At 38.2% G+C, this 27,367-nt stretch overlaps 1 long non-coding RNA gene across 1 annotated transcript; it reads left to right on the top strand.

The window, feature by feature from the left end:
* The first annotated feature begins 14,019 nt into the window (after positions 1-14,019).
* LOC145796697 (uncharacterized) lies at positions 14,020-17,750 on the top strand. Its single transcript, XR_014337191.1, has 3 exons — positions 14,020-14,313; positions 14,419-14,492; positions 17,589-17,750. It is a non-coding gene; the product is annotated as an uncharacterized LOC145796697 (long non-coding RNA).
* Positions 17,751-27,367: the final 9,617 nt, after the last annotated feature.

Raw genomic sequence — 27,367 nt, 5'->3', positions numbered from 1 at the left:
AGTATTCTTACATTCTTAAGCATGGAATGTGCTTCTAAGCATGCTTCTTAGTTTCGAAGCCGTTGTTATTTGACTTTTGGCGCCAAAATCTGGCTTTGAAACCAAACATTCTACTTCGAAGCTGGTATCAACATCTAGGATATGTTTTTCACTCAAAGAGTATCAATATTGAAGGAAATTCTTCGTATTCGTACTTTTAGCACTTAACGAATTTACGCGATGTATCTTTCAGATATAAAGGCTTTTGAAATCCTTTTATTCCACATTCTGAAATCACTTGCTCACTCAACATACAAAACCCTTCACCTCTATTCGTCTCCCATTTCTTTCTAATTCCTTTTCCAGCTTCGTCCTTTGAGAAAGCGTTTTATCAATGGCTTCCTCTTCATTGAACGTGCCAGTTGTAGAGTGTGCGAGCCCATCTGTAGCCCTAAAAAGGCTCATTGATGCAGAATGTGAAAAGTACAAAGCTGGGGAGAAAAGTGTCATTGACGGACGCATCTTCATTCCTCGTCGTCATGTGCAACAAGACTATGTGCGTGGTCCCATATTCAAGGAGATTCCTATTGAGCTTTCAGCTCTATACCCTCGTCTGGAAGACCATTGTCTCCTTTACGAAGGTGGCCTCGACTGGAGTAACTAGAAGACGAATCGCCCCCACCGATGCTGGCCCACGGTGAGACCGGAGTGGGAAGAATGGTATGATCGAGTTGTCCCTAGTAGGACCCTGGACCTTCAAGAACTTTGCCTCCTCGACGCCCTTCGGCTATCCAGGTTAACCATTTCAGAGGACCCTTTTTTAGTTCCTGCTGCTCTGTGCTTTTGGAATTCTGTTTTTAATTTCTTCCAATTCAGATGTGGGATGATGGCCCCTATTGTGCTTGACATTTGCCATCTTTTAGGATTATCTCCCATTGGAACCCCTATTAGACCAGATTATCCTGACCTAGCAGTCCATTTTTCCCTCCCCTCTCTTAACTCATCCTATAGTGACTTTGTCAAGGCTGAGAATAGAAGGGAAGGTCTTGTGACCGATAGGGAATTCTTTTCTTTTTTACTATATTGGCTTTGCAAGTTCCTTTTCTGCACCTCTTCTCAAAGAATTATTCCTGAATTTGCCCCTCTTGCCAAAGCCCTTGTTTTACAGAAGAGGCTGGCTTTAGCCCCATACGTTCTACGTCATGTATACAGAGTTTGCTCTCTTTTTTGTGAGAAACCCTTGGATGTTAATCAAGGGGGACTGATTTGGATTCTTCAGCTTTGGCTTTTTGCTTATTTCCCCGAATTACAATCCAAATGCCTTAAATTTTTTGAACCAGACCCTCCTACTCATGGCATGAGGCTAGCCAGTGCTTCTCTTTATCCTTCTACTTTTGGTTTTTACTTCTTTTTCTTCCATCAACTTTCGGCCTTTTCTCTTTCCTACTACTTTCGTCCCTTCGAACCCACTACTATCGGCCCACTTTGGTTGAAGAATTTCCTAACTGATAGGCTCTGTGCTTCTCCTGTTCACAAAGATATATGGGCCTCCATTTTAATTCCCAGAGAATTATTCATCGGGACCATGAACCCCAGAGCTTACAAATGCATTGCTGAGCCCTATTGCCCTGCATAATTTGCTAGACAATTTGGCTTCACTCAGGGGGTCCCAATACCTCTCTGTAGTAACACCAATCTAAGCCTTACCACAAGGGATGTGAAAGTTCGAAGGTCCAGACTGGAAGAGGCAACTTCCAAATTTATGCAGGACTTGATCGATTTTGAGTATATCCCCTTCTTTCCCCCAAGGTAACATTTTGAAGAGATACCAAAATTGGTGAGTAACCAATATGGAAGTGCAGCTGGCCATTTCCCCTCAAGACCTGCTGACGGTGTTAGACGTACCCAAGCCCAAAGGAGCTGGAGCTGCTACTTCTTCCACTGTTCTGACCACTCCAGTTCCTGTGTCTGCCTCTATTCCTAGAGTTACTCGGGCCACCTTGAAGAAAGGTATATACTCTCATCTCTTCTCTTTTACCTTCTTTATAATGCTTTCAGTCTTATCTTTAGTTCTTCTTTTTGTGAAGGTGGTGTAGGTACCTCATAGGGAGATTCTCTTCAGAAGATTCAAGCTCTAAATCTCCTCAAAAGCAAACAGTAACAAAAGAAAGGGAGACTTTTACTTGAGCTTGAGAAGGAAGCTTTTGAGGTGCAAGCAGAAGAAGAAGAAGCAGCAGAAGAAGAGTTAACCCAAGAGCAAGAGTCTCTCCTGAAAAGAAGGAAAAGAGTGGCCGTCCCTTCTTCTGGTTTGGTTTAGGATCCCATGCATGAGACAATGGTCAGAGTGGAGGAACTTACTTCTAAAGAATCTGAATCCCAAACTGGAGAGAAAGGAGTTGAGGAAGAACATTCAATGCCTGCACAAAGAAAAAGGAGAAGGAAGATGACTGTCTTTTCTTCTGATTTTGTTGGAGACCCTATACATAAGGCAGCTGCTAAGGCAGTGGAACAAGAGCATTCCAAGGCCATAATTGTCTTTGAGAGAGCTGAGAAGAGACGACAACAACAATTTCTGAGAGATGAAGCTGCTGTTGCTGATGCATTACAAAGGGAAATTGCAAGAAGGCAACAAATTGCCAGACATTATTCCCTTCATAGTTCTCCCATCATTGCCGACACTTCTGGAGCGGGTAATTTCTTTCATACTTTTGCTATTTTTCCCTCGTCAGCCTTTGGTATTGGAGTTTAACATTGCTTTACATTTCTTCCTCTTGTAGCAGCAACTACTGAGTTCATCTTTCCAGTGAGGCCTCCCTCAATTTCACTTGAGGTTGATCAGATGCAGGATGTGAGGGCTATTCAGATCATACTTCCACTTCCAAGGTCTACACTTCCTGCACTTTCCCTGAGGCCAAGCATTCCTGCACTTCTTTCTTTTGGTTTGACTCCACATCTTTCCCATTTGACCCTCGACTTTTCTCAATTTACTTCTCTATCGAGCCTTGCTCCTCCTCCTCCTTCCAAGGAAATTCCAACTGTTACCCCATCTCTGATGGCAGTTGATTTCCCTATTGAGGGTGCTGGCAGCTCTCCAACCCGTGGTTTATCACCTTTACCTAGCTCCAGCCCTTCTTCACTTGATTCATTGGTGGCTAGGACCATGGAGACTGCTAAAGATGCCTCACCCATTTCTCCTATCCCTATGTAGTCTTCTGTGTCTTCCACCACAACTCTTTCTGCGCCCCTTATGTCTAATGATAAGGTTAATGTCTTCGAAGCAAGGCTAGCTAGTCTCTTCGACATCCCCTCTACTTCTCCAGCATTCGATGAGGAAGCTGAGCCATTAGTTTTGGCTGACTCTTTGCAGGAAATCTTTGAGAGCTTTTCTTCCTCCAGCAGTAAGCCTTCTGTACCTTTGATAGACTTAAACACCTGCTTGGAACTGTTAAATTCCTTTTTGAGGACTCCTTTTGAGGCTCTACAAAGGCCTATAATCAGAAATGGGTTTCTTCAGTGCTGCAAAATTGCTGAGCAGTTCGGCATAAATGTCTCAAGTCACCTATCCCAGGCAGCAGCTACTATCGACTTCTACATCAGCATTTGTCATGCTGCCAAGGCTGCGGATGAGAAATTGGTTAGAGATCAGAATTTTGTTTCCCAAGTGCATACTAAAGTGTCAAAGCTTAAGGAACAACACTCCTCTGCCTCTCAATTTCGAATTCAGCTACTGGAGAGGAAAGCTCAACTTAAAGAGGTGCTTTCTGCAGTGAACCAGGCCTTAGTCTGAACTGACATCAAACTGCAAATCACCAACCAAGGACTGGCCGATCAAAAGGGAGACATGGCTGCAGTTATTCAACTATTTTCATCATTTACCAATAGGAAATCTGTTGTACAAAAACAATTAAAACATTGTAATGATTTTTGAGCCAATTTGTGGCACGATGTACTTGACTCTTTATGAAAAAACAAATTCTTGTTTATCATCTGAGTAATCTTGTGTTCTTGTACTTAGTGTTTATTTTATTCCTTGTGTTTCCCAAATAGTTGGAAAATAAGGCTTCAAATATCTGTCATTAATCTTTTTGGGATGCATATAACCATTCAAATTTCTCAAATGGTATGCTCCAAAAGGCAGAACTCTATGAATTTGATATGGTCCTTCCCAGTTAGGTGACCATTTTCCAAACTTATGGCTTTTAATTCCTACTGGAAGTATTGTCTTCCATACCAAATCACCTTCATCAAAGCCAATGTATTTGACTTTCTTATTATAATTTTTGGCTGCTTTCTTCTTTTGCAAGAGAATGCTATTTAATGCCAGAATTCTAGCTTCATCTATGCTTTCTAACTCCAAGCACATACTCTGATGGTACTGCTCAGGATCCAATTGGTCTTGGCAACTTACCCTCAGGGACTTAACATTGATCTCCACAGGTAATACTGCATCATGCCCATAAACTAAGGCATAAGGAGTGACTCCTGTGCTTGACCTTGGAGAAGTTCTGTAAGCCCACAATACATCCAACAATAAGTTATGCCAATCCCTAGGATTATCTTTCACAACATTTTGTATTCCTTTATTCAAGGACTTATTGGATGATTCAGCTTGTCCATTGGCTTGTGCATAATATGGGGTGGAATTAACAAGGCTTATTCCAAACTCGGCCACAAAAGCCTTCACCATTTTCCCATCAAAAACAGTCCCGTTATCAACCGTTATAGTTTGTGGGATGCCAAATCTATGGATCAAATCTTTAATGAACCCAATAACCTCTGTCTGGTCTACAGCTTTGTATGGCTTAGCTTCGACCCACTTAGTGAAATAATCGGTAGCCACTAGAATGAAACAATGGTGCTTCGAAGAGGGTGGATGTATTTTCCCCATCATATCCATGGCCCATCCTCTAAATGCCCAAGGCTTTACTACTGCATGCAAGTCAGTTATGGGCACATGCCTTATTGTGCCATGCTTTTGACATGCCTGGCAACCCTTTGCATATTCTATGCAGTCTTTAAGGATAGTTGGCCAATAGTGGGAATGTCTTCGAAGCAGCCATCTCATTTTCACACTAGGCTGATGTGCACCACAGATGCCTTCATGAACCTCAGCAATAGCTGTTAATGCTTCTTTTGGGCCTAAACATTCCAGCAATAAGCTATCTTCCCCTCTTTTGTAGAGGGCATTACTATATATCATATATTGCATAGACTGCAATTTAATTTTCCTGTTGGCCTTTGAAGATGGACCAGCCAAGTAATGCATTATTGGATACCTTCAATCTTGTTCTTGTAAGTCATTATTATTGACTTCCAAGAGTACATTTCTTTTATTCAAAGGTGGTATTAACTTCTGGTATGTTGTTTGGCTTATGTCCCTTTGGGCATTATTCCTTCTCTTGAAATCCGAAACTTTCTGAGCCACATCATTAGCTCTATTATTTAAGAACCTTGGGACATGGGTTACATTTGCTATTTGAAATTGAGAAAGCAGATGTAATGCAACAACATAGTATGGCAAAATGCTTATGCTTTGACACTTGAAAATCCCTTTCACTTGATTAACCACCAATTGAGAGTCTCCAAATATGTCGACTGCATGAACTTGTAATCCAATAAGAATTTCTAGTCCCACTATTAAGGCTTCATACTCAGCTTGGTTATTGGAACAGGTAGCTTCATCCACTCTGAAACCATGTGTGGTTTCTACCCCTTGTGGTGACCTAATCACAATACTAATTTCAGTTAAACCATTGGCTTTTGATCCATCGAACCACATTTGCCATGGCTCCACACTAGCTATTCCGAGTTCCATTATCTCTTGGCTTTTTGTTTGAGATGGATGGTCTGCCAAAAAATTGGCTAAAACTTGGCCTTTTACTGCTTTTTGGGGAACATATTCTAAATGAAACTCTGATAAGGCTAGGATCCACTTGCCAATTTTCCCCCTCAACATGGGTCTAGATAACATGTACTTAACCAAATCTGTGGTTGCAATTACCAAGACAGTTATAGGCAAAAGATAATATCTTAATTTCATTGCAGCAAAATACAAAACAAGACATAGCTTTTCAACAGCTGAATATTTACATTCATAAGAATTTAGAAACCTACTAAGGTTATAAACAGCTTGCTCCTTGCCTTCTTCATTGTCTTGGGCCAAAAAGGCTCCTAATGAATCATCTGCTGCAGCTATGTACAACTTCAAGGGCTTATCACCCTTTGGTGGCATCAGCACTAGAGGGTTGGCTAAGTAGGCTTTGATACTTTCGAAAGCAATTTGATGCTCTGCTGTCCACACAAATTCCTCTTCATCTTTCAGTCTTAATAAGGAAGAAAATACTTTAGTTTTCCCTGCAGTGTTAGAAATGAATCTTCGAAGAAAATTAACCTGTCCAAGGAACTTTTGTAATTCTTTCTTACTTGATGGAGGTCTGGCTTCAATGACGGCTTTGGCTTTATTCTGGTCAATCTGTATTCCTTTCTTGTGTATTACATAGCCCAAGAAGTTTCTAGATGATACGCCAAAAGCACACTTAAGAGGATTAAGCTTCAATTTGAACTTTCTCATTCTTTCAAAAGCTGCTTCTAAGTGAAACAGATGCTCCTCCATGGATTGGGATTTAACTACAATGTCATCAATATAACACTCTAAATACCCTCCAATAAGGTCATGAAAGATAGTGTTCATAGCTCTTTGATATGTGGTCCCAGCATTCTTTAGGCCAAATGGCATTTTAACCCATTTGAAGGTCCCAATATTCCCAGGACATCTGAATGCTGTCTTGTGAACATCCTCCTCCGCAATGCAGATTTGGTTGTAACCAGAGTGCCCATCCATCATTGATAAAATTTGATGCCCTGCTGAACTGTCCACCAGCAAATCTACTATAGGCATGGGATATTCATCTTTTGGAGTCGCTTGATTTAGGTTTCTAAAATCGATGCATACTCTCATTTTGCCATTCTTCTTAACTACAGGCACAATATTAGATAGCCATTCAACATATCTGGCTGTCCTGATAAAGCCTGCCTTGAGTAGTCTAAGAATTTCTTCCTTAACTTTCTGGATCACTTCTGGACCCATTCTTCTTGGTTTTTGTTTGTATGGCTTGAAGTTAGGCTTCATAGGAAGCCTATGTTCCACTAATGACCTATTCAAACCTGGTAGTTCATTATAAGACCATACGAAACAATCTTTATATTTCCTCAGAATAACCAATAACTAGTTCCTGTCAAGAGTACTCAACCAAGCACTTATATAAATGGGTTGTTATACAGAACCTTCCCCTAAATTTATTTCTTCTAAGGGGTCTTGTATTTGAGTACTTACTAGGACTCCTTCTTTGATTACTTTTGGCTTCGAAGCAATCTCCTTACTACGTTATATTCCCAGGTTCTTTGATTCAACCTCTTTACCCTCCTCCTCATAGACAAAGTCTGTCCACAAGGCTTCTTCTTCCTGTATTTCTTGGACTTTTGTTTCTATGTCCAATGCACAGTATTTATCAAGGGTCAAAACTCTGGCTTGTTGCTGCTCCTTCTTGTAGCCAATTATCATGACTTCTTTCTCTTGCTCCCGCACTTTTTGGACTATTGACTTCACATCCAATATTGAAAACTTAATTAAAGCCAAAGACCTGGCTTCTGATGCTTCATCTTGCTGCCTATAACCAGGCATCATCGTCATCTTTAACGACCACCTCTTCATCAGCACTCTCTTGGACTAAGTGCTTCAGGTGTGCCATTTTCTTATCAGCTGTTACTTCGGCTGAGCCATCAGATTTCATCAGTATACTGAGCGGTGTCACTCCCTTAATATACAGTTTGGCTTTTGCGAAGTCTGCGCAAGCTATGAAAGGTTGAGGATCTGCATCAATTTCCTCCGTCTCTCCATTGCCTAGAGCCATTATCATTTTCTGATGTAAAGAGGAAGGCATACATTTGTTAGTGTGGATCCAATCTTTACCAAGTAAAGCATTGTACTTCGCATTGCTGTCGATGACGAAAAACGCCGTCATGCAGTCCCTGGTTCCCACACTCAGGTTGATGGGTAGAATTCCCTAGGCCATCTGTTTGTCCCCAGCAAAACCAGCAATGGTTGTACTGGTTGGGATCAACCTGGGATTCCTTTTCCCTAATTTCTTTAAGGAAGATTTCGGTAGTAAGTTCACCGCTACCCCATTATCCACTAAGACTCGGTTTAATTGTATCCCATCGAAGAAAGCCTTAATATACAAAGGCTTAACATGCCGTGTCATAGAATTCGAGGGATATTCAAAAGGATACGAGAGGTTAATACTTACTACTTCTTCACTCTCATACTCAGTTTCCATTGGGGTAACCATTCCGAAATTATCTTGTACCATACTCGCTTGTGAGTCTTCACTAGAGATTGGAATTGGGTCAATTTCTTACCCCTCTTGATTCTCATCTCTAGCTTGGAATTCATGCGGTAGTATGTGTACCATGTTTACTGATACTAAGGGAAACAAGCCAAACTGGATGACTGGCTGTACCTGTTTCTCTTCTTGGCTACCTTGGTCAGTTACCTCAGAAGCATCCTGCATGCTGCATTCTGGCACTTCATTGCTAACAAGTTCCTTCGAATGGTTTTCCTCAACTGGTTTTTCAACCAAAAATGTTTGCTCGGCCATGAATGCTTCGAACATTTCTTCTTCTACCATTTCTTTCTTTTGGCTCATGCCAATTTCTTCTTCTGTCTCGCTACCACTCTCCATCAGAGCTTTCTCCAATCCTGCTAAGCTAGCCTTCTCTTTGGCTCTTAGTTCAGAATGAACCTTAGCCAACTATTCTCTACTGCAACCCACCTTGCTTTGTAGAGTTGGCTTTGGAGTATGGTCTGACTTTGGATTCTTCTTTCCTTCGGTCTGGATCAATGAAGAACTCTCTCCAATTTCTTTCAGGTCTTGCTGGTACTGGGTGTACCTACGCTGAATTTTCCTCCTTTGTGATATGGAAATTACGGGGACCATATCTGGTTCCTTCGTTCTTGGGTGTTTCAGTAATACCCAATTGTTGGGGGCCACCAAAGGAGGCTTAACCATCCTACCTTGATTTTCAACATTCCTTTGGGTAGGCACTTCCCTAGGTTTGTTCTGCATCACAAACCAATTTGGAACTCCAGGTACCCACGAACTTACTGACCCAGATGTTGCGCTGCCCTTTTCTTCCTTTGAGGCCACCTTCAAAGCTGGCTGTGAAGGCAATTGCTTGGCCCTGACCCCAAGCTTTGAGCCTGATTCAGGCCTTCGATGAAGGTGATCATTTTCTATCCTCTGTGAGGCTGGTCTAGGGGGCCAATCTCTGGCTTTGATCCTAAAACCTGAACTCTTCTCTAATCTTCTTTCAGAATGACTACTCTCCATTCTGTAATAGTTAGGTGTCCTGGACTCATATAAGGGCCTCTTGCCTTTAGCATGCATTCTATCAACTGCAGGCTAATGGCTGCTGCCTAACCTTAGCCGGATACGGCCTTTTATTATAAGCATTGGTTTGTTTGGGACGCCTCTGCACATCCCTGTAATATTGCTTCCCATTGACTGGAAGGCCTTTCAACCACTTATAACTCAGTCTGCACCTGGGACACATCCTCTGTATTACGGCTGCCTCTAGGGAGTCATCATCCAGTGCTTCTTCATCAGAGTCTTCCCTCTGGTGTGAGAAATCTTGTCCAATAGCTGGTAGATTTCTACTGTCTTTTGCTGTCTGGTTGGCCACATGCATCTGTACATTGACTTCTTCCAATTCTTTCAAAGACATGTTCTGAAAATCTGGCATAATGACATTGGCTGCCACCTCTCCAATTTCTGGAAATGGATTACAGTCGATTCCCATGGCCTTTTCAGCTTTGGCTGGGAATTTCAAACTCCCTTTCTGAATTTGTTCTTGGATCCTGTCTCGAAAAACAACACAGTTTTTAGTCGAGTGAGACCAAGAATTATGCCATTTACAATATACTTTTCCTTTAAGTTCATCAAGAGATGGAATTTTAACCCCTTTTGGTAACTTAAGGAAGTTGGCCGCAAGCAAATGATCAAAAATGTCATCTGCCTTAGTTAAATCGAAAGAATACTTCCTGTGGAGATCTTTCTTTTTAAACTGCTGGTCAATTGTCGTATCCTTATGAATTAATGCTTCACAGATCATAGGCTCTTTCCCTACAATCTCTGCTACATCAATCTCATAGTTAGGATCTTTGTAGTATGTCTTATATGATGCATTATTTCGATCTTGCTCCTCTTCTAGTAATGCTTCATATCTAGATACTTTGTAAGTCAGTTCCACTAAGTCCCTGAACTCTGTTGAGTCAAACTTCTTTCGAAGCCTGAACTCTAAGCCATTTTGGGCCAATCTTACGAATTCTGGCTCTAGCAAGATTATTCTACATTTATTTCGAGCCCTTTTAAATCTGGCAATAAACTGAGTAGCCTTCTCTTCAGGCTTTTGACTCAATCTTGCCAAGTCTGCCATGGAAACTTCTGGCTCTGATTGGAAGAATTGGGCATGAAATGCCTCTTCCATTTGTTGCCAAGTCTGGATAGAGCCAGGTGGAAGGTTAATGTACCATACAAATGCTCCTCCAGTTAGAGAGTTTGGGAATAGTCTCAACTTCATATAGTCATGATTGGTAAATTCACCACATTGCGCAGCAAACCTAGCAATATGCTCTACTGTTGATTGGTTTCCGTTCCCATAAAAAAGGACAAAATTTGGTATCCTGAAACCCCTTGGGTACTTATGTACCCTGTCGACCCATTCTGGGTATGATTTTTTGTACACAGGAGTTTAGACCCCCCGAGCCATTGGTCCACACATCTTCCTAACTATATCAGCAATTTGGTCCCTAGGGACCATATTTTGTGCCTGCTGAACCACTGCTGGGGGAACAAACACAGGGTTTGGTGGACAAACTTGTGCTTGTGGTCCTCTTGGTCCATAGGGTGGTATATTTGGAACTGGTTGTCCCTGTGGTACAGGTTGCTGTTGGGGGTGTGGGTAACCTCTTTGAGCCTGTTCTGCGAAGGGACCTACGAAAGGTGCTGGAACAGGTGTTGTATCCCTTCCATTTGTGGGAAAACCTTCCAACCCCCCGGGTATAAATTCGAATAAGGGATTATTGTACCCCCTAGTGCCAGGTATGGCTTTGAACGTGAGATTTGGAACCATTCTTATGCCATTTTCTTGTACTGGGCCAGATCCACCAACTTGCATGGCTTCACTGTTGAACATTGAGGCATTTTGGCCTGCTATAGGCCTCGAAATGGGTTCGTACCAAGACTGAGGTGGTGGTCTTTCATGACTCTGATTACTAGTTTGACCATTAGAATGTCCATTAACTTGCATAGGCTGTTTATCTCTAGCCAATCTTTGCTGAGGGACATTTACTTCTTCCATGTGTCTTGCATTTGTTGGTTGGTGGTTATTCATTCAATCCAAAAAGGATGTTGCCCACCTTTCCATTGTGTTTATTAATTGCTGTCACATGGCATCTACTAGGCCACTCCATGGATTCACTGGCTGAGTAGATGGGACAGTGGATGGTCCAATTCCTTGGTCTCGTCCAGTATTACAAACAAATGGTATTTGCTCTGAAGTACTGGTCTGTTCAACCATAGGTTCCGATAAAATAGGAGTCTCCACAGGATGTGTTATCACATTATCCTCTGAATTAGGTATCTCTACCTCTCCTTCCACGCCTTCTTCCAAGCGTTCATTTTCTCCTTGTCTCCTACGTCTAGCCATTTTAAATGTGTCCCAATGGGCGTGCCAAAAATTCATGTTGGCTTTTTGGCTTTCGAAGGTTATTTTTGTAATTATGAGTGTGCCAGCAAGGATCAATCAATCCTTACAGGATTTTGATTGCCAACCAATTATCAGAAGATTGTGTTGTAGTTCTTTCAGCCTCAATGAAGAGGACTTTTACTGGTGGCTTGATTTAGGAGAATTTAAGCACAAGAACAGTTAAATAAAGAGCAATTGAAGCATTTCATTAGTATGAAAAACTTACAATGATCCAAACTCAGCCTCATAGAGGTTTATAGCGACAATCTACTTGAAACTACTCTTATGAATGAAGTGTAGTGCAGGAATTTAAAGTACAGGAATGTAAAGAACAGGAAATATAAAAACTGGAACGAAATATGTAAAGTAAGACTGGTTTCTTGGATCTGAGTCCGGGGGCATTTTCTGGGGTCTTCCCTGCTATTTATACTCCTCAAAGATGACCATCGAATTGCATTTCAAACCGTCGAACTGCTTCTCCGTGGTCGCTGATCATGCTGCCTTATAAGTAGTTCCACTATGCCATCACTTGTAGTTAGGCTTCCCTCCTATATTTGAATTTGAATGTGAGTAACCGTTGAAGCCACGTCACCTTGCATCTCTTTGTTGATCCACTGCTACTCAGATCTCATAACAACCAATATTAGCTGCCACGTGTACGATCAGGATTGAAGACTTGAATGGTCTCCCCATATTACCCTTACTTTGCCACGCGTTGAATTGTAACTGGCTTGCACAAAATATGTAGCCAACAGGGTCGTTATATAAAGAGTATAGTTGGAGTAGAAACATAAAATAGTTGATAGGTAAAATGCCTATTATCGTTGGAGATGCTATAATATTTGTGATAATCAATATTACAAATATCATGACTTACATATGTATATATTTTTTTGAGGGTTTGTATTATAGAAGGATGGATATAATATAAACAAAAACTCATAAGGGGATGACAAATTGTCAAAGCTTAGGTCATGTTTGCTAACATTATTTTTTAGTCTAAAAGTCAAAAAATCACCAAAAAAATTAAAAGGCCAATAACTTATTTAAAAAAGTTAAAGATTTTATTTTTTCTTTACTTTTTGCACATCTTTTTTGTAAAAAATCAATAAATCATCCCAAACATACTAGTTTTTTTTATATCATATTTTAATTAAAAAGCTAAAAAGTTACTAAAAAAGTCTATTCCCAAACGAGGCCGTTCTAGATTTTGTCATCTTTCATGTAATTCTGTGGTCCTTGTGTATATATTTAATTTAATTTAAAATATTTTTTCTTTCTTTGATCTAAAAGATGTTATATTTGTTATTAGATGGAAATAAAGTATTCATAATTAATGAGGATAAGCACTGGAAATTAGTCTAAAGGGCTCAAAAAAGAAAAAAGAAAAAGAAAAAAGAAAAGAAAGAAAGCAAATAATTAAATGACAGAAAAATTGCACTGAGCGTAGGCTTCGTGAATCCAAAATATTGCATATGCATTTGTTTTGTTTTCTTTGGGTCGTAGACCTATTTTGGAAAACATGTTAAAAGTTGACTTTTTAGGTTTTTTTTTTTTTTTTTTTAAAATGTAAAAAAAAAAATAGAGAAATAATGTGATTTAAAAAAGCTAAAAAACTAACTTTTATCCAACCTTTCAAAATAAGCGACTGAATGTTAGAAGAATTTTGTTTGATTGATACAAGCAAAAATTTTGTTTGAATGTTAAAATTTTGAATGCTAGGGATCCCAAAAAAAATATTAAATATTCTATGCAATACTCACATCATTGGACCAAAGTCAATGCGAATATTGTATAAAATATTTGATAATTCATTTAAATTTTTAATATTTTTGTTATTATTTTTGGATAAGAAATTGAGATTTCATTCCACAAATAATGGCTATGAAAGAATCATATCACCAAATGTTTATTTTTTCCATAATGTTAGAATATCATGGGAATTGAGTTTTTTGTTGCGAAAAATGTTTGGGAGCTCTAAAAGAGCTCAAGTATGTGGGCTCTAGGGATAATAATTTGAACCCGACCTCAATTAGAATGGTTTTTCTCCGAAAAATACCCCTAACAGGCCGATGATGGTATTCGAAAATGAATTCCCGAATAATTTCGGATCAGGGATGGTGATATGTTCCTCAGCCCCGGCCTTGTCCCCATTTTCCCCGATGTGAAATTACTATTATACTCATCTCTCTCTATATATAAACCAAACCCTAAAAACACAGTTACACAACTCACACTCACACACTGCCTCTCATCTCTCTCTCGGTTTCTCTCCCTCTCTAAAAGCCTCCCATCACCGCCGATCTCCCTCCCTTCGCTCTTCTCTTCTCCTTTTGTCGTCCTCCTCTCCCTTCTCCTTCGCTATCCTCCTCTCCCTTCTCCTATCACCGCCGATCTCCATCCTTCTCCACTGTCTTCAGCGAGAGAGAGTTGTGGTTAAGGTTTCTAATTTCGGCGAAAGTGAACTCAGATCTGCAACGATCGAGGCCAGAACAAGGCATCGCCGCTGGTGAACAAGTTGTCTCCAAAGTAATCAATCTATTTCCCCAAATTCCTATCTCTGAAATCTCACCTTTTATGCTTAATTATTCATACATTTATGATTTATGTGTATTGTTTGTTTTTTTTACTCAGTTGAGTTCGATGCCCTATAGACCAGAGTCTCCAACCTCAAACTAGTCATTCATTCCAATTCCACCCACTGTCAGGTAAATTTCTCAATTTCCAATCTGGGTTTTGAACACCAATTCTCAATTTTGTGAATTCCTTCTAAATTTCAATGTTCATTTGTGTGGTTGTATTGTGTTTCTAGGGTTTGCTTTTTTCTTCTCTACCCACATAGTTCTCAGTTAATTACTATTTGTTTAATGTGTAATGTATTATCTTAGGGCATAGTGGATATGTTTGTGTGTGTTAATAATCTCTATTTGGTGCCAAAAATGGAAAATCTTGAATCTATTGTGTATGACAACCTAATCATATACAAACATTTAAACTTAAATAAATTAGATATACCACTTTGGCTCAACAATTACATTGCTTTAGTAACTTTGTTTGCGATGCTTTCATAATGTATGGAGATAAAACCATGTATGGACATAACATAATTCAGGAAATTTTACCAGAGTAGGATGTGATAATATAATTATTTAAAATTTCTATGCTAACCAATCAGACAAATGTCATTTAAATAATTCAAGTATGCATAATGCTACCTCTGTTTACTATGTTTACTATGTTGCCTCTGTTAAATATGTTTACTATAGGAACTTCTAGGAGAGTAGGATGTTTACTATGTTTACCAATCAAACAAAATTTCTATACTGCCTCTGTCAAATAATTTAAACAATTCTTTTACTATGTTTTGTTAACAACTAGATAGAGGAGGGTTACAAGGACCATCCTAATGCCGCCTCTATTTATTTATTTCATGTTATTTTTATAAAGCTCAAAAATTTCAGATGTTAACTCTCAAGTATCAGTTAACTCTCAAGTACCAGTTGCGAGTGAAGCCTCACAACAATCATCGCCAGCTACCAACTCACCTACTAATTCATCGTCTCTGCTCTCTAATCAAAATGTTATTGATTTAGAAGAAAAGTCTAATACTTGTGGAGGAACTAAAAGAAAACCTAGTGTTGTGTGGGAACACTTTAAGAAACAACAAGTCAATGGGGGTGTGAAAGACAATATGTAATTTTCGTAATAAGCATCTTGGACGTGATTCAAAAAATAGAACTAGGCATTTGCATGATCACTATAAGAGTTGTATTAGGAAAAAAGTTACGGACATGATGCAAAAAGTTTTAACTACCAACTTTAATAGAGAGAGTCCAAAAATGAATTTTTATATTTTTGATCAAGATTTTGCTAGGAAAGAGTTGTCACATGCCATAATATTGCATGAATATTCCCTCTCTATCGTAGATCATGTTGGTTTTAAACGATATTTAGCGGCACTCTAGCCATTGTTTAAAGTACCTTCTCAAAATACAATAAAGAGTGATATTTTAAAGATTTATGATATTGAGAGGGTGAAGGCATTGAGTTTGGTGGAGAATAATAAAAGTAGGGTGGCAATCACAACTAATATGTGGACTGCTAGTAATCAAAAGAAAGGATTCATGGCTGTCACAACATACTTTATTGATGATTCATGGACATTGCAAAGTCGCATTTTGAGGTATATATTTGTAAATGTGCAGATCATTTAAAAGTTCTATCTTATTCAGTTCAATTTGCATATTATTAATAATTGTTCATGAATATTGTATTTTAGGTTTATTTATGTTCCATGTCCACACACAAAAGAAGTTCTTTGTAATACTTTGCTTGAGTGTATGATGGACTGGAATATTGACAGAAAAATCTCTACTGTTACTGTTGATAATTGCTTCACAAATAATGCCACGATTACCATGTTGATGGATAAGTTGAGTAATACATTGCTTTTATTGGGTGGTACTTTGTTTCATATGCGTTGTTGTGCGCATATTTTGAATTTGATTGTCAAAGATGGACTGGATGTCATACGAGTGAGTATAGAGAAACTTTGGGAGAGTGTAGCTTATTGGACATCAACACCTAAATGACAAGAAAAATTTAAAGAAAAAGTCAATCAATTGCGCAATCCACATACTAAGAAATTAAGACTTAATTGTGCAACTAGGTGGAATTCAACATACTTGATGCTTCAAGTTGCCTTATTGTAAAAGAATGTCTTTTCTCGGTTGAAAAATAGAGAGCCCCACTATAAGACCATGCCAAGTGAGGAAGAATGAGAGTTTGCTAAAGAGATCAGTGGGAGGTTTACAATATTTTTTTCTATCACAAAGTTATTTTTTGGTACTAAGTGTCCCATAGCTAATGTTTGTTTCCCAGTTTTATGTGAAATTAGGATGACACTGTCTCAATGACTCTCTTGTGAAATTGAAGTGGTTAGACCAATGACATAAAAATGGTGAAATTTTTTGATAAATATTGGTTAGTGATACATGGTGTTATTGGAGTTGTTGTTGTACTTGATCCTAGGTACAAGATTAGTGTATAGGAGTTTTATTTTGAAAAACTTTATGGAGACAAAGTTAAAGAGGAAATTGATAGAGTTCGTCAGATTTGTTATGATTTGTTGCAAGAATATTAGAACCAAGTTGGTGCGGAAACTGACGTTGTTAGTGAATCTTCCATCCATCCATAAATTGTTTCAGAGAATCTTTCAAAGTATGATTTGTTTATATGTAGAAAGAGAAGTAAAAAAATGAAGAATGTAAGATCAGAGTTGAACCATTATTTAAAAGATGATATTTTCCCAAGAACTTCAGATTTTAATGTTTTGAGTTGGTGGAAAGCCAATGGACCAAAATATCTGACTTTATAGGCAATAGCTAGGGATATTTTAGCTATTCCTGTATCCACTATTATTTCTGAGTCAACATTTAGCACTAGTGGAAGGTTGGTGAGTCCACATCGTTATAGACTTCATCCAAACACATTAAAAGCATTAATGTATGCACAAAGTTGGTTGTGGGCTGCAGAGATTAAGGTACTCAAATAAATTTACATATTATTATTTTAATTTTATATTACCATAAAATAATTTCAATACTTAATTTATATCCTTTACTTTTTAAGAGATTCAATATTGGAATCAGTGGGCTATGCGACTATATATGATGATGATGAGATTGACTTGAATGAGTTGTGTGGCACTTTTGTGTTAGTTGCCATCTTTTTTGTTTTAATTGTTAACATTTTTTACATCTTATTATTAATATTAATTTTTTTTTCCTTTTGTTATTTAACAGGAATTCAAGTTGAAGGAGACAATGGCAGTTATGGTTATATCAGATTTTTTGAGAAACAATGTTGTTTTATTATTGTAATATTGATGTTATATGTTTTATTTGAACAATTATTGTTGGATGTTGTAATAGACTAATGATACTAATTTGATTTTTTTTTTTTTTTTTTTTTTTTGACATTTGATATATTATGTTGCATGGATTTTTTTGAGGGAATGGATCCATGGAATATCTTTGACAGATGCCTATTGATTCTATAAGTTTACGTAGCTAATAATGTTGGTTGTGCATGCTACTTTGTAAAATTTACAAGTCTTTTGTTGGTATGATCTAACTGTTTTGCTTGTAGGTTACAGAGCTAGTAGTAATTGTGAGGGATTTATTGGTTGTGGGTTGGGAGATGAAAGTTGTATATTGTTTGAGTGTTTTTTTTTTTGTGTTAATTCTCCTATATTTTCTTTTGTGCTCAGTTACCTATAAATCTTTGTTGAGATTGAGTGCTCATGTGTGGCTTAAGTGTGTGAGATTACACAAAGTGACTTTTGTTACAGGTCTTAGCTCTATCTTATGCTGTTATGTAGCTTATTTGTTTGTATGTTTATGTTTGGACATTGTCGTACTATACTCTTATATATATTATTTTTATTTGTCTAAAAAGTAAAAAAAATGGAATATGCAAAATTCAAAAAAAAAAAAAGTATGGAATTTTTCAGAGTTAGAGAGACCCGATCCCCATTAGGGGGTGGAGGCGGAGGTGGGGGCGGAGGCGGGAGCGGGAGTGGGGGGTGATGGATTTCCCGCTCGGGATCGGAGCGGGGGCGGGGATTTTTTTAGCTTTGGGGATTAGGGATGAGGAGTGTAATCTCCGCCCCCACCCCAGCCCATTGCCATTTCTAGTGGACCCCACACTGATGGTGATGTTTTGATTTTTTTTATATTTTATTTCCTACCATATCAATAAAGTTCAATTACAATTTCAAAATTAGGAGATGTATCATTAAGGCTTTGTTTGGTTGTGATTTGTAATTAATTTTTTACACGTGTGTTTGAGTATGATGTTTGGTTATGGTTTTGAAATTAATTTTCCACACTCTCTGCAGAGAACTTTGATGCACGGGCCGCGTTTTTTGTCAAAATTTTGCCTGAGGAAGTCTACCCGGAAGACCACCCAAATGTCCACCCGGATGTCCTTGGGGACGTCCACCCGGATGTCCTCTGAATTCCAGATTTTTTTTTTTTGGCAATTGATTTACATACTCGGGAAAAATATTTTCTGAATTTTTTTAAATTTTTTATGTGTTTTAAAATAATTTTGAGTTGTATGTTTAGTTATGAGTTGTAAATTTTTGTATCACATATCAAATGTCACATTAACAATTCTCCACTCAAATCAAACCTTTTTTTCAAAACTATTTCCAAAACTCTTTACCAAATTTTCTACACTCAAATCAAAATTTTACAACACACAAACTCAAAATAAAATTCATATTCTCAAATTACATTTACAAAACACAACCAAACGCAGACTAAGTTTTTTTTGCCATATGATGTTATAATAACTATGAGAAAACTCAAGTACTCATAGATAAGATAAAAAAAAATGTGGGTCTCACCCGCATGAAACCTACCTGTGGCGCTCAATCTTTTGCGTAACAAAACTCAATAACTATTTTTTCTTATCGTACTTTATTTATTAACACAATTACATTAATGAGATATTAATGACGTTTAGTGATACTTATCTATATATTATATAAGGAAGAAATGATTTCTAATCTACACGTTTTATGGGAACTCTAATATTTTAATTTTAATTTTATTATTTTTTAATTTAAAAAAAAAATCTCAACATTTATTGACTTCTTCTAACCTATAAATCTTTTTGACTTCTCTCATAATTGCTGCAGCACCTTTTTTAATTTTTTCTATGCACTACGGTTACACACAAAAATAAAGAAGATAAGAATTTAGCTATGGAACTCAAAAAGATATAACATCTAAATTTGAATTATGATTTAGTAATATAATTATCTATTTTTTTTTATATATATCTATCAAAATTTTAAATTATTTAATGGGACAAATTAATCAATTTTCTAAAATTATTGATTTTTTAATTTATAAAATAGATTAAAAAAACTATTGACTGATTTGTTTATTTAATAACAAAAATATTTAATAATCTCTTCATCCTAATCTCTTTCGCCGATTTTCAAAAAAAAAAATATTAAAACTTGCCTTCATTCTCTCTTTCCCAAAAAATCAAATAATATTTTTCATAAAAGTTGTAGATATATATCTATATCTTATATATTGTATTATAACATAACAAAAAAAAAAAAAAACTAAAAATCAGATATACAAATAGATAAAATTAATAAATTTGATTTTGATTTATTCAGTTAAATTTTTTTTTTTTTTTTTTTTACATCTCAATATCCAATTTTAAGTCTTAAAAATCTTTAAAGTTTATCTAAACAAATCTAATTTGAAAACATCTCCCATCATTATACTTTAAATCAATAAAACTCACATATCTATCATATATCTAACACACATCATAACTTACCTAAATAATAATAATTAAAAACAAATAGAAAGCACAAATAAATTAAATATTTTATCTTCCAATATACATGTATATTGCAAGATAAAAAGTTATAAATATAAAAGTTTACTTGTAAATTTCATGTATATCATAAGACAAAATATTAAATTACTTCAAGATAATTATGATTTAGTAATATAATTATCTATTTTTTGATGTATATATATCAAAATTTTAAATCACTTAATGAGAAAAATTAATCAATTTTCAAGTCTTATTTAAAGAATAATCTGATTAGTCATCCTAACTTCTAAACTTCGCGGCCACTGCCAGAAGAGCTAACGGATTGGGTTAGATGAGATTTAAGTTATTGGAGGTAACATTCTTCCACTCTATAAATTTATTTATTTATTTATTTTATTTTTTTCTGTGTGATTCTCTTTCTCTATTGCTAGTTTGGTTTTGGTTTTAGTTTTGATTTTAGTGAGATTTATGTGTTTGTTTATAGGTTTGCATGGTAGAGAAGAATTATTAGTGATTATGGTTGCAAGTGAAATATTTATGCCCGTTCCATGCCAAGGATTTTGATTGGATTTTTTTCTTCAATGAAGACCATAAAATTGAAGTAAAAAAAATGGATATCAAATTTTTTATTGTCATTTTATTCTATAAAAAATGTGAAAATTTATTGAGAATTCAAGATTTTAATATAACATTAGATTTTTGTATAACTAGGTAAATTTAAAATTTTTAATATCATTATGTTCTTTATTTTTATCCCCTTTCTATCTCATTAGACCATTACTGTTATTTGTTAGTTTATTAATTATAATTCAACTAATTGAAAATGAAAGCTTAATATAACTTTTCATATATACTATAGTTAATTTGTTACAACTATAGTTATATATAATAGCATAATATATAGTGATAATCTCTAAATATAATTTCTATTTTTATGTAATTAAAATAGTCCATCTTAATAGTATATAGAAGAGTTAAATGATTTCTTTTATCTTTAAAAAACCCAATCTATTTTTTTTTTACTTTTTAATTTTTTAAATTGAAACATCAATTGTTTATGTTCATAAAAAAAATAAAAAAAAAGCTAATAAATACATATAAAAAAGCTACACATTTTTTTTTTCATTTTTTAATATGTAGGATATTTATAAATGGAAAATGTTTGACACCCCAAATTTTTTTCCATAATCCAACTTATAATGATCTACTCATAAGTGTCAATTTTTATACATGTACGAGCACGGAATAATCTTCTCGTATAGTTTTGTTGATCAAGTTTGCGCTCCTCTAAATGTTGTCGCTTTACTCCCTGAAAACACAAACGTGAGCTAGCCAGCAGGTGTGTACCGGATACCTCTCCAATGCCTAAGTCAGCAAATAGGCAATAGACAAAAGCTCTGTGTATTTGAGAGTCAAAATTGTGATACCTGTCTATAGGTTTTGTCATAAGCTTTTATAGATTTTGCCTGGCATAATCCTAGTAGGATTCCAACTCTCCTTATAACAGTCCTTCTAGGAATCACACACCCTACTCACTACTATCTAAGTGAGATGGTTTGCACAATCCTAGTAAGACTCTACTCTCCTTAGCAGAGCCCTCCTAGGAGTCTCAAGCTCCATGAAGAATGTCTATCATAATAACACTATGTTTTCCACCAACCAAGTAAAATAGTTACCTCCTTTGTTTAAGCTGCTGTAACCTAACCGAGCTATATTACTTCGGTCATACACTTAATTAAGTAATGATGTGGAAGGCATTCGGCCGAGCTATACCAAGCTTGGCCTCCTTTCTCACCAACATCTCGGCTAACCACCAGGCCTACTTGTTTAGGTAGCTCGGTCCAAAGTACCTCTGCCTAGCTTGGAGTTCATACAACATGGGACTGAGCTACTCGAAGCCCATACCTCGGCCCAGCTTGGAGTTCATACAACATGGGACCGAGCTACTCGAAGCCTATACCTCGGCCTTTAGTCCGGCCCAGAACAGAAACTAAAGGATCGTAGCTCGGCCAATATTTCTTTATAAATTACCCTCTCAAGTGCCCCATAATTCCATCTGTGACGCATGATTTGGGATTACTCATTATCAGCCGAGCTAAATGTCCAAGCCTCCAACCGAGCTCACTTTCTACCGGGCTTCTGAATTGCCCGGTTTAGAAATGTCTTGTCAGTTACTCTGTACGTCGTTCCACCTCTCAAGTACGTCTGAATCGTTATCTATTCTCTTGGACACGTGGCTTGCCCCCACTGGTCAAGTACAACTGTCACAGCCGTCTTTGTACTTCGAAAATTTTGAACAGTCCCGCCCATTTTTGTGCTTTATACAAAAACCCCTCGTTTGAACCAACACACTCCACTGTTCATCTTCTCTCTCTTGCCCTCTGAGTCTCCATTTTCACAACCATAGCACCTGCAAAGCTTGTGTTCCAACTGGTACTGTTTTGATCTCCGTACTTTCATTTCAAAAATGTAAGTGACTCAATCCCTTTCTTTTTCCATTTATTCTGTAAGCATATATAGTATGGAAATATATACATATGTTTTTCGAAATGCCCTCCTATAGTTTTATCATAAATGGGTAATGACCCACTAAATCCCTAAAAACCATATACCCAGACCTTAATCACACTTTAGCTGGATATCTCAATCAATTTGTTATGCAATCTCTTTGATCCAAAATAACACCACAACCGAGCTAAGAACCTGTTATAACCTTGCATACTTATCTCCAACCGAGCTAGGGGCCTTGAGTTGGCCCTTCTTTACAACTGAAATGAGAGCTACCCGTTTACCCTCATGTAGCTGAGCTAGGCTTTTACTATTCTGCTGTAAATTGACTATTTACATAGCCTGGTCCAGTCGTCTGGGCATAACACTTCATATTTTCCCTTTGCAAACTTGACTAGGTTTGGCCAGGTACAACTTTGCAACCTGCCCCTAGGTGGCTTTGCACAACCGAGCCGACCAAAGCCTCAGCCGTGTCAAGCTGGGCAACTTTTGAACTCTATTTACAATTTTTTAAGTTAACTTGGGTAAATACTGAATTCTAGTTGACTCCCCTGGGGCCATAGTCGAGTTCCGAAAGGACTACCAAATTCCAGACGACGTCTACCTATCTTTGGCCAAACTAGATACCACGCCATAGGGAAAACCGAGCTTTGTTCCTTTTGCCGTGATATCAATAGTAGAGGCCGGTCTTCGATTTCTTGTACAACCTTTAATATGTGAATTCCTTAGGCAAACAAGACTCTGCCCCACCTAACTCTCCACAAATAAATATAGAATAATAAATGGCATCGCCGAGCTAAACCAACGGCTCGGCCTCAACCTTGGATTAGCCAAGCTATTCCACCAATACTCGCTCGGCCAAAATGATGACAATTGGGTGTATTATTTAAGAGCAAGGAGAGGCCGAGAGAAAATTATAAAAAACACCCCGGACAAAGACGTTAATGACGATGACTTCTTCCGGGTCTCTAGCAATTTCGAAGACCAGGAAGCCTAGATACCGGGCTACAATATCAATTGGAATAAAGGGACAGCCGGTGTGAATACCTCGATTTAGTACTGTTTTACTCTGCTGTTTCAGCTTACTAACCGTGCTAACCCTTGTCTTTTTCTTTTGTAGATTTGAACCAACAAAAATCGCACTATATTTCAACCTGGATGCCCTTCGAGTCGCACTCCGGTACCATCACCGTGAGTGGACTGAGCTGTTAAACTTCGAGCCGACCTACCGATACAGCGGTAGGAGGAAGACCAGAGTCACTGACTTCCTTTTAAAGCCTTCCCCTGAGCCAGACCCCACTCTTCCACAAATCAACCTGTTCCCTCTAACCGAAGAACAAGAAATGGCGAAGAAGAGGGTAGTGCGGGCACTTATCACCGAGCAGACTTTCGCTGAAGCGCAGGCAGGGCTAGATCTGTCTCGTCAACAGCGCGAAACTGTGGTAGCTCTCCCAACCGCAAGGGCCTCAACATCTCGGCCGAGTAAGTGCACACGTACAGTTTCGACTGAACCTCAACACTTGGTCGATGAGGACGCTGTGCTTCCGGAAACTACGATGCCGAGACTTGAGCCTATGCACTCTGATCGAGCAAGCCCTTTGGAATGGGCACCAAGAATGACTTATAAGAACCGTGCTATCTTGAACACAGACTCGGTGGTTGCAGACAAGGACCACACGCTTGCCTTCAACCTTGCCAAGAGCGTATGTCTGCCAGCCGACATGGAGCACCACGACCACTTGACCGAGCTCAAAGCCATACGCTCGGCCACTAAGTCAATGGTGCTTGTAAGTGCTCCCTCTGTTTGTTTACCAGTTTACACATTAGTTTGCTCGGTTTTAGTTATAATCGCTATCTCTCCTTCTACAGGCCATGCAGAAGAACCATGTTGCTCATAAGCGCGTGCTGGATCTGCGCAAGATAGCACGGCTGGCTGTGGCAGACGCCAACACCAAGATGGCCGAGCTGAACAAGGCCAAGCAAAAAATGACCGAGCTCGAGTCTGAAATCGCCCGACTCACCGAGTTGGTCAACTCGGCGGAAGCGGATAAGCAGAAGGCCTTGGCCGCAAGGAAAGAGCGCTATCTGCGCGAGCTGGCCAAGCTCGAAAAGCAAAAGGATGCCGAGATCGTCGAGCTAAACAAGAAAATGGCTACAAGGAAGGAGAGGCCACCTGCATCCTGCAATGTGAAGCTGCGAAGGATATATTTTTCAAATGCAGATGGAAGACAGCTGCAACAAAGCTCGGTTATGGTCAAGAAATCAAGGTCTTCCAGAACCCTCCTCTCCACTTCATTCCAAGTTATGGCGGACTACGCCAATGCCATTCAACAAAAGTTGCTTCAAGAGGGGGAGGAGGAGGAAGAATCCTTAGAGCCCAACAACATCCCACCTGTTACCAATGATCACAGTCTCCAAGCTGCTCAGTCATCTCGGGTGGAGCCACCGTTGCCAAGTACAGTTGATGATGCACCTCTAACCGACGTACCTGCTAGAACCAGGCTACCAAGTGGTGAAGCTCGGGTTGACCTGGATGCAAATTTGGACGATCTATTTGCTTGATCTTGTTTTTCTTATTTTGATGTTTACTTTTGAAAGAATTTGTAGCCGGGCTCAAGCCCCTCCTCTTGTAGTGGATTTTTCGAATGGAATGAAATCTGCAATCTCCCAATCTTTTTGTTTGGTTCATACCCTGCTTGTAATTGTCTTCCAACTTTAATTGGCATGTCTACAACTTTTTGCTCGGTTGCCATGTCTTAATTTTTATGGCCGAGATAACCATCTCGGTCTAAGAGCTTTGTAATTTGTTTACTTTATGTTGGTCATACCTACCAACTTTCTTTAGTCTAGATTCTTATCTCGACTGAAGAGAGCTAAATGTTGGTCATTCCTGCCAACCTTCTTCAGCCTAGATCCTTATTTCGGCTGAAGAGAGCTAAATGTTGGTTATATCTGCCAACTTTCTTCAGCCTAGATCCTTATCTCGACTAAAGAGAGCTAAATGTTGGTTATTTCTACCAACCTTCTTTAGTCTAGATCCTTATCTCGGCTGAAGAAAGCTAAATGTTGGTCATACCTGCCAACCTTCTTCAGCCTAGATCCTTATCTCGGGTGAAGAGAACTAAATGTAGGTTATTCCTACCAACCTTTTTCAGCCTAGATCCTTATCTCGGCTGAAGAAAGCTAAATGCTGGTCATACCTGCCAACTTTCTTTAGCTTAGATCCTTATCTCGGCTGAAGAAAAGAATTGAATGTTTGGCCATTCCTGCCAAACTTCTTAATTGCCCCTTACTAGCAATGATTGAGAACAACTTTTACAGTAGAAAGAATTATGCTGAAAAACTACTTGTTTTATTTGAAAAATGGAAAAAATTACAAGTATTTTAAGAAAAAGCTAAAAATAAAATAATTTTAGATTGGCAGTGTTCCATGGCCTGGAAATAGCCTTACTATCTCCATCTTCCAAGTGATATGTCTCTTTTCTTGCTAAACCAAGCACTTTGTATGGTCCTTCCCAGTTAGGTCCTAACTTGCCATCTCCAGGTACCAAAGTGTTGCCATTACTTTGCGTCATACCCAATCTCCAATTTTGAATTGCCTTGGATGCACTGTTTTGATTTATTTTCTGGATAACTCCTGTTGGTATGAGGCAATGTGAACTAGAGCTCTTTCCCTTCTCTCTTCTGCAAGGTTGAGTTCTAAGGTTATGGCTTTCTTCATTTAAGTTTGGGTCAAAATTTTCACTTCTAATAGTGGGGAGGCCTACTTCCAGTGGGATTACTGCCTCCATGCCATAGGCCAAGGAAAAAGGCGTTTCTTTAGTTGACCGCCGAGGTGTGGTATGGTAAGCCTATAAAACATGAGGAAACTCCTCAACCCACTTGCCTTTTGCTTTCTCCAACATTTTCTTCAAACCATCTAAGAGGACTTTGTTTAATACTTTTGCCTGGCCATTCGCTTGAGGGTATGCTGGTGTAGAGTTGTAGAATTCTATCTTGTATTCCTCTCAAAAGTCCATGAAGATTTGTTATCAAACTGAGTGCCATTGTCAGATATTAGAGCCTTGGATATGCCGAATCGAGTTATGATATTTTGCCAGATGAATTTCTTAACATCCTTCTCCTTTATTGATGCGAGTGCTTCAGCCTCCACCCACTTTGTAAAGTAGTCTGTTGCTGCGAAAAAGAACTTTCTGTTGCTGGGTGCTATTGGAAGTGGTCTCACTATGTCCAGGCCCCACATTGTGAAGGGCCATGAGCTAGTTAATGGTAGAAGTTCTCTGGCTGGTTGATGTATTTGGTGTGCGAACTTTTGACATTTCTTGCACCTCTTAACGTATTTTTCTGAATCTACTTGCATGCATGGCCACCAATATCCTTGTGAAATTGCCATGTAAGCCAATGATCTTCCCCCTTAGTGGCTTCCGCATACGCCTTCATGTATCTCGAACAAAAATGCCTCGACCTTGCTGGGATAGACACATTTCAGGTAAGGCCCTGTGAAGGATTTTTTGTACAATGCTAGTGACGGAGAAAGCCAAAATCGCTGTGATTTTGCTCTAATTTTGTTGGCCTCTTTCTTTTCTTCAGGCAAGATGTCGTCTTTTAAAAACACTATAATAGGGTCTATCTATGAAGGGTCTAGTTCGGCACAACATACCGCAGCTACTTCGGGTTCTTCAATGCTTGGTCTGGGTAGGAA

Source organism: Camellia sinensis, chromosome 8, assembly GCF_055761805.1.
Source record: "Camellia sinensis isolate YWXY chromosome 8, ASM5576180v1, whole genome shotgun sequence".
In the NCBI taxonomy this organism is placed as follows: Eukaryota; Viridiplantae; Streptophyta; class Magnoliopsida; order Ericales; family Theaceae; genus Camellia; species Camellia sinensis.
Note: the sequence above shows the minus strand (reverse complement) of the source record. Positions and strands in the feature narration are given on the sequence as shown.